At 40.9% G+C, this 9,145-nt stretch overlaps 1 long non-coding RNA gene across 1 annotated transcript; it reads left to right on the forward strand.

Moving 5' to 3' along the window:
- The first annotated feature begins 3,619 nt into the window (after positions 1–3,619).
- Positions 3,620–8,083, forward strand: LOC143114285 (uncharacterized). The gene is made up of 4 exons (XR_012984883.1): positions 3,620–3,672; positions 3,775–3,819; positions 6,185–6,336; positions 8,047–8,083. It is a non-coding gene; the product is annotated as an uncharacterized LOC143114285 (long non-coding RNA).
- Positions 8,084–9,145: the final 1,062 nt, after the last annotated feature.

Below are 9,145 nucleotides of genomic sequence, written 5' to 3' on the forward strand. Positions count from 1 at the left end.
TGGCTCGACAACTCTAAGCAACTCCTCCTATTTCTTTTTTTTACAAACCCCCTAAAACTTGGTGGTCCAGGATGTTCATGTTGTCCTATGAGTCCTATGACTCCCTAGGGGATGCTCACACCTGGTGGGGTGCGGGGATGTTCAGATGGGGTGGGTGGGTGGTCGAAAGTAACCTCACACCCCTGGGTTGGGTGAGTATGACCTCTCTCATGAACTTTAGGGTTAGTTAGGTCTACCCCTACAGGTAGTAAAAAACTTTCTTTGATTTTAATGTCTTACAGATGAGTCCCAGGGGATGCTCACACCTGGTGGGGTGCGGGGTTGTTCACATAGGGTGGGTGGGCGAAAGTAACCTCACACCACATGAAATGGGTGAGTATAACCTCTCTCATGAACTTTAGGGTTAGTTAGGTCTACCCCTGTGGGTAGTAAAAAACTTTCTTTGATTTTAATGTCTTACAGATGAGTCTGCATAGGGGTGCAGAGGGAGGGTGGGCTGGGTGCCCCAGGGAGGGTGGGTGGGTGACCGATAGTAACCCGGGGATGGGTGAACATGACCCGAACATGACCGCTAGTTCAAGGAAGCTCATTGGTTAACAGGCTGGCCACACCCAATGATCCCATTGGTACGAGAAATACTAGTCTAAATCTGGGACAACCACGCCCTCCCACCTTCTCGTTTTCGACTCATTTCCAGTCATACGCTCGGAGGGAACGGTCGCAGTCTTCAGAATCTCCTCTGGACTTTGTATCTCTCACGGACTCAGTCTCTCACACGGACTCTGTCTCTCACACGGACTCTGTCTCTCTCACGGACTCTGTCTCTCACAGGCCTTTGCCTTCAGAATCTCCTCAGGACTCTGTCTCTCTCACGGACTCTGTCTCTCACAGGCCTTTGCCTACAGAATCTCTTCAGTACTTTGTGGTTTTTTACACCCCGAGGTATTTTTTAGCATTTTAGCACTCATTCTACCATTTTACTCTGTGTATGTGTGCGTGCGTGCGTGTGTGTGTGTGTGTGTGCCCCCAGCCCTAGCTGTGAGAGGGCGGCCTGACTTTTGGGGAGCCTGATTTTTGTGAAATGTCAGCAAACACTCTCACCGTCTATCTCCACAAGCATGAACAAAGAATTCTATTGATTCTATACAATTAATTAATTAACCATTAAATTGTTAAATCACATCTCATCATCCGCAAAGTAACGCCTCCTCATGTGATGTCATCATCTGCAAAGTAACGCCTCCTCATGTGATGTCATAAGACACACCCACATCATGTGACCTTATTGGAATGTTCCAGAATCTTCTAGAATATACTAGACACGCCCACTGCTAGACACGCCCACTGACCCAAACATGAACCTGACCTTTTTGACCTTTGGGTCATCCATCATTTTTGGCATAAGGTGTCCCTTTACACTCTCTGTCGTCATGACAGCCAATTGTTCAGGCCCATCACTTCACAAACCTAGAAGATAAGTCAGGCCAAACACAGTTATATGTCAAGTTGTCATGACAATATCATGCCAAACACCTTGCATTTCTTTCTTGGCTATGTCAAGTCTTTATGACAATATTGTAAACGGGTTACATTTTCTTGGCTAATGTCAAGTTGTCATGACAAAGATCCGTCAAATGATGTCATCTTGCTAATGTCAAGTTGTCATAATGATGACACCCAAACAATGTCAACTTGACATTCCAAAAACCGAATGACACATTATGACAACAGTCATAAACATCAATAATGTGTCATTAATGTACATGACATGTGTCATGTCATTCTTATGACGGTTACATGTCACCCTTATGTAGACCCCTTCAAATAAAGTGTTACCGAAACAGGAACACAGAAATGTCCACGGTGAATACATTTTTAAAAGATCTAATTGCTTTTTAATATGCTACATCTATACACCAAATCTACAGTAGGCTACATGCAGAGCAATGTTATTTCAGAAGTGAAAGATTGGCTTTTGTTGTCCTATGACTGAGATATGCTTTTCACGCTGACTGAAGGAAGTCTAACCAGAAACTCACTCGCTTGTCTGCTACTCTGTCAAAACCAACCAACCGGATTGGCCTCTCTCACGTTAAAATGGCGTCTTTCCGGTTTCCAGTCCACCCTAGGGATCGCTACTTCCAGCCATGGGGAGCGCCATTCACAGTGAATGACAATGGCACAGTCGACAAGCAAGAGGTGGTGTTGTGTACCTCTGTGTACCAGAAACAAACAAAAACAGCCCTATTTGAGCTTTCATACGTACATTTCCCGGTGATGTGGACCATCGAAGAAAATGGATTCAAGCCATCAGGAGAGAGGAAGGCCCACTGTTTAATGTCTCTAATACAGGGGTTCTCAAAGTTTTGATTGGTGAGGGCCAATTCAGGAACCCAACATTGAACTGAGGGCCGCCAAAGGGGCGGGGGGAGAAAAAGAAAAAAAAAACCTGGAAAAAAAATCCCATTTGTAATCATTTTAATGACTAGGTTGCATCTCTACAGTTTATATTTATTGCATTAAACACATTTTAATTCATAACTGAGGCTAAACCTGGCAAAACTTGTGAAAACCTTAAGAAAAATTGCAATGCACACACAATCCCTGGGGTTCTCTACCCTCAACAGACAAATTTGGGATATAACAGTTCATTTCAAGTAGCCTACAAACTTATTTAGAACAAACAGTCTCAGTGTGCCTTGCTTCTTATCAGCATAGCCCTTATTCAGGGCCAATTCCAGCTACCAAAGCTCCCCACAGGAAAACATGACGGCCACGAAACACCACTAAACGGAGATTCATTCTTTTCAAAGCACACAGTACAGATGTGTACAGCTGTTTCCTTGAAGACACAGCAATTGAGTTCAAGGTAAAACGCAGCAACAGGTTAAACCACAGGTAGTACATATGACACAGCAATGAAGCTTAAGACATCACGTGACTTCTTGTGTCACCGGCGAGTTTAAAACCGCGTTAAACTCTAAAAGTGGCTAAGCTAATGACAGAGCAATTGCCCAAAAATGTTCATGGGGCAATCTATATCCACAATTCTGACCGTTTAGTAGAAGTACATGATAATACAGCATGACATACAATAATTAAAATACACAAAATACATTAACACAATAAATAGACAACATGTTAAGACGAGACAGACAACCATAAGTGACAACAAAGTCAAAGAGATACAGTATAATCCCATATCTCTTAGTAGTGCAGTGTGACTGTTTGGTGTCAGAGTGCGGTCAAGGTAAGAGATTCTGGGCCGGATGTACAGAGAAAGCGCTAATACCGAGTTCTTCTATGCGCCGAAAGCGAACGCTGTGCTTTACCTTATTGCGGGGAGTTTACTAAGCTGTCACTTCATAACGTGAACAGCGTTCATCATCGTCCGCCCCCGCCGCCTCTACAATGCTAATTGCGTGCCCACAGCTGAACCACAAGTGCAGTTGAATAGAGTTAGTCTGGACTGAAACAGGAACATATAGATGAACTACTTTTAGTATTACAGTGTTTAAACAACATTAGTGCACAATGAAACTATATACACTTGAACTGAGTTGACATTTTTCTTTTTAAAAAACAGGAAACTGATGGGGAGACACAGGTGATGTTTATGAAGGAGCTGAATAAATTAAGAAACTCCCAGAACTCCCAGTCGCTCCCAGAACAGTAAGTAAGATGTGTTGACCAGTCTGTAGACATGGTAGTAAGTAAGCAAGCATTTAATTTAAGCCTGGCATTGATCTTACTACTTTTCCTCTCATCACCCAGATATGAAGCTGGATTGCTCCTGGAGGACCATACACCTTGCTCACAGTGAGTATAGCATGTCTACATTAACTCATGTTCATTAATGTAATGTGTATGTAGTTAAAGTGTATGATGTTCAGAGAATATTACCACAGGCAACAAACTGTCCTGTCTATCTAGACTGTCTTGGCCGAGTGTTCAGATGCCATCTCTTCTGGGGACACTGGGTTGTATATTAATATGTTAATATATCTCCAGAGATATGTCTCCAGAGGAAAGATCCTGCCTTTAAAAAGAAGGACAAATCACATATACGCATTATTGATTCAAGTGCTGTTTGATAATGTCACTAAGCACACTTGGTAAGTTTAGTTCAAAATATAAAGCAGATTCATTTTTACTAAAAGTTATTTTCCATTTTCCCAGGGGTTTATAAACTTCCAAGTTTTAGGGCCTGCTTACACAAAAGAATTTTCAGTTTTCTCTTGGTCAGTGGTGTAATGGAGTTTTTTTTCACAGTTTTCTCTTGGTCAGTGGCGTTTTTTCCTAGGTTTCTCTTGGTCAGTGGCGTGTTGCGTTTTAGGTAGTGTACGAACGTGCCAGACCACTCCTTAGGTTGTTAATTACCACACCCCTTGGCACATTGTTTAAAAAAGAGAGGTGCAAAATATGAAAATAAACTTTGCGCTGGGAAAATAATGAGTTTTTCACCATGCGCCAGGGTGGAAAATAGGGAACGTAATCTGAGACTAGTCTGTGATTATAGGATGAGATTAAAAAGTCCTAAAGTAGGCCTTTAGGATGCATTTCACTAACAAATAATTATCTGTTTTAGGTATCCCAGTCACAAAATGTATGGAGATGTCCTGGGGAGTTTGATTACAAAATTTCCATTCTCAAGAGATGGCAGTTCATCTGGACATAGGGCCGTAGTCACCATAGACATTGAGGGGGACGTCCCCCCCCCAATATTCAAATATGACCAAAATGTCCCCCCCAATATACGGACATAGAAAAATAAAGAAAGAATAAAGCGCTATACTAGGCCTACAGGAAACCAACACGCATCTGAAATGTAATGAAACGTAAATTACGCACAAATTAGTGACCTATGGTCCCAGAGTAGCCTACACCCCTGAGTGGTTTGTCCTGGTGATTTTCCGTTTTTCGTTAGTGGCGTGCGCTATCAAAAGCTTCCATTTACTGCACCCTACTGCGGTGAGGTAGGGCTGTCAACAATATCGCAAAAGCTACCGGTACAATTTTCACAAAACTTCTTGGAAAGGTGCAGCACAGGCTAAGGAAATCCCATACATGTTTGGAGCCGATCAGACTGAAAGGGAACATTTTCCATATTGTAGCCTATTCTCGCAATGATAGCGAAAGTGAAACCTTTTTATTTTAAATGATAAATTTGTGCAAGCCTGTGTCATTTCTTTCACGTCTTTCAACATAAATAATGCATTTATATGCTAGTAGTAATGCCAGAAATTACCGTTTATAGGCCTCTTAGAAATTATTGTTGCATCTCGCGGACAATAACCAAAGAAAGGAATTTGCACCTCCATTCTCCAATTAAAGGCTGTAGTAGGCCTAGTGTTTCTACATGTTGGCACAAAACGTCATTTCTGTCAGAAGCCAGTCTATAATGCATACAGGGGTAACATGAGGTGAGTCAGACAGAAGAGGGGCCTGTCTTAGTAGCCTATTCCTGAATCCTTTCCCTTTCAAACTATGTTAAAATTGTGTGATTAGCCGCCAGCATAATAAAATCTAAATTAAAAGACAAAATCTTATTAGGCTCCAAACCTATGAGTCTAAGCCTTAGTTTAAAAAAAAATCTTCAGGTGTAAGTAATAAGTCAAAGAACCACATTCTGTGTCATATAGAGGTTATCATAAGATACTATAGTTTGTAATTTCTTTTAAAGTATACATTTTGAACACAAATGGAGTCACGGGTCCAGGGATGGATTACTGAATGGGCTTACTGGGCCCAAGAGCTCAGGGGGCCCTGAAGCCCAAGCCTCTGTGTGAAGTTGCTTCTTCTCCACCCTTCTCTTTTCATAAAACTCACTAGAGGGGGTGGTGGGGGGGGGGGGCATCTGTGTCCAGGGGTTCATAATCCATCCATGCCATGCCTATGTCCGTCAAAAGTTTGGAATAACCTAATTGACTGACCTAACTAACAACGTGATTTGTAATAATATTTTTGCATGGTAGGAAATGTATTGAAATTCTGTTTGGGGGTCCCTTAGACCCCACCACAGATTTGGTCCCCCCCAATGTTGACATCATGACTACGGCCTTGTCTGGACATGTACGTACAGTACTGCTACTTGCAAAGACTCTTTCTGTTTTGGTTATTTTTTTATTACTGTGTAAATAATGCAATTTTACTATTGCAATTTGCATTGTATCCTTGTATCTAGGAGACATTGTTAGAGTGCCTCCGTAACAAATTCAAGAAGGAAAGGATTCCACTTGTGCACAACTTCACAGTCCTCCAAATTAAAAAAAGTATGGAACCAAAAAACGAATGGTGGAGCAAACATCCTATGTGGACACTACCATCGAATCTGAGGTACATTAGGCCAGTGTTTTTCAACCTTTTTTGTGCCACGGCACACTTTTGACACTTAAAATGTCCCACGGCACACTAACATCCTGTGTGAAGAAAAAATAAACATACCATAGCCTAAAATTTCAAATAATACACAGATGGCCTTATTATGGCTTCTATGCAAGACCTGCTCAATAAAACAAGCGCCCTCTGTCATTTGTAGGTGACTATATCTAATTTAATTGTTGTTTTGAACTGGATATGTGAGGATTCTGTGAATTCTGGATATAGGGCCCCCGTTGTACAATGCCTGCATACCACAAATAGTGCAATCATACAATCAATGAGAGCATGTGGTTCTAAATTCTTTGATGCAACAGTTGCTTTTCTGGACCAGTGAGTGCAAGGGCGTAGGTTTGGTCTGAGCTTTGGTGGGGACACTACCCACTAATTCCCCCGGAAAAAAAAGGAAAAGCCACTCAACTCTTTCACCAGCCACTATATATATATAAAATGATTAAAATGTGCTACTGTCCAACTACCCATGATTAAAATGTGCTACAGTCCAACTTGATCTATACTGTGTAGCACATAATCTGATTTTAATATGTATACATATGTAGGCTATATTTAACATTTATTTTCTATTTGGTCTGTTATGAAATCATGCATTGACCCATTTAAGCACAGTTCAGTTTTAAGAAACTTAAATACATGAATGCTTAGCATTTTGTGAAAAGAATCATTAAGGCTACATTGACAACTCTTAACCATAAGCTGCCTGTATATTCTCGAATAGGCCTATTTACAGATATCTAGGCGATGTAAGCACAGCTCAGTTTTAAGAAATGCTTAAAGCCGAAAGACCATGTTGAATTTTTCTACAATTTATTTCAAAACCGGATTACTCTGGAACAGCTAACTATACACAGGAATGCTTTACACCTTTGTGTTCGGTAAGGTCTGCTGTTTATTCTGATATGGGTTGTCATGTGTTGCGTGAAGAGTGTGTAGGCCTACGATATTCCACCGAGACGAATGGATGTGGAGATGGGCACAGAGAATAATTATTAAATCTCTTGAAGTTAATTTTTCTCGCGAACTGTTTATCACAGCAAATAGTGGCTATAGCACCGTTTAAAAGCTGAGAAAAGGCTCTTTCATGTGACACATGTGTGATGAGTAGCCTACTCGAGGAGTTCAACAGAGAAGAATGGATGAATTTGCACGCACTTCATATGCCTTGTAGTGAAGTGAAGCTGAAGCGCAGCGTCTCCTGCGGCTCACTGGTAGTTATTATAGGTAACTTCAAATCAGCGCGATTTACCCTTATAGGCTACTGCACATTACACGATCTGTACGAGATGATCCGCAGCAAAGTGAGAAAGTATTTAACTCTTTGTAGCGCATGTGAGCGCTTCCCCCCCCCACTTCAACCTGAATATTGGTGGGGACATTTCAGTCGTAATCTGACATTGGTGTGGACACGTCCTTCGGTCCCCACGCAAATCTACGCCCCTGAGTGAGTGACATTTGGGTAATTTTCTGCGGCACACCTGGTTGTAACACTAGTGTGCCGCGGCACAGTGGTTGAAAAACACTGCATTAGGCTATTTGTTTAAATGTTTTTCTGATCTTTATTCTTTTAAAAGTGTCAGGTACCAAAAGTGGGTTAAGAATGTTACAGTATCTTAACTCATCCTATATGACATGAATTACTGTCCATTTCAGATGGCAAAAAGGAGAGCAGAATTACTGGATTATTCAGCATCACACAGTAACTCCAGTTCCTCGCTTGAGGTATTTTTTGTTTTCCTTTTCATACTTCATTATTGTTGTACAAATAACAAGTGCCACCCATATGCAAAAGAGTAACAATGAGTTTGTGGAGAATCAGCCACTCTACTTATTTGATTACACTTGTTTTATAAAATTTTGTTCTCAGGTTTTAGAGCTGGACGCAGTTGGAGAGGATGACACCAGTTATCAAGAGCATCTGAATTACATCTTAAGGGAGTTGGCCAAGAAGCAACCAAATTTGGCAGAAATTAAAATCAGGATGAGGAGGACGCTTTTTATGCGCATTGAAGCAATGACTCTCTCAACAGAGAAAGTCATGGAGATTTTTTCCATTTCTTGGCATCCCACAGCTAGTGAGTAAAGTGTGCACAAGACAGTTACAGTTACACACAATACTAACAGTGGTTATATTCTATTTATCATTCACTCTTAATTTGTTCTCCTTAAAGATGCATCATGAAATGCAAATGAGATTTGGGATAAGACATGGACAGGAGCTTGCAAACTGCAATACATAAGTTGGCCCCAAGAATCATCAGGGTGGTGAAGGAGAGCAGCCTGAAAAGGTTTTCACCCTCCCTCCTTGAGCCAACAAATGAGAGATTAGAAGGTAGGTGTCTTCTGTGATCTACCTTTAAATACCAAAAGTATGAAGACACTCTTTTGTTTATGTAAACTAAAGCACATTGAATGACCTCTGTGTATGAAATGCGCTATATAAATGAAGTTGACTTGACCTGACTTGAGTTGACTCTCACACAAATTTGAGTTTTAAGAATCACTGAGAAAGAGAATGACAGAAGGAATGGAAAGATATTATGTTATATATATTATATACTATGTATTATGTATTTTTCTTGCTGGAATGTTGAGGGATAATTGGCGTTTATGGTACATTTAGTTTTTGCGATGATAACCTCTGTGAATGATAATCTAAGCATGATGATTCATTTGGGTAAATGTCTCTTAACATGCTACACTGCTGTTGCTGCTGAAACTCTTCAAGGAGAAAACAGTGTTTATACTGTGT

The sequence above is a fragment of the Alosa pseudoharengus genome, unplaced genomic scaffold (genome assembly GCF_046254945.1).
Source record: "Alosa pseudoharengus isolate Yale_2024_CS ecotype anadromous, Long Island Sound unplaced genomic scaffold, YU_APseudo_1.1 YU_APseudo_1.1_scf_11, whole genome shotgun sequence".
In the NCBI taxonomy this organism is placed as follows: Eukaryota; Metazoa; Chordata; class Actinopteri; order Clupeiformes; family Clupeidae; genus Alosa; species Alosa pseudoharengus.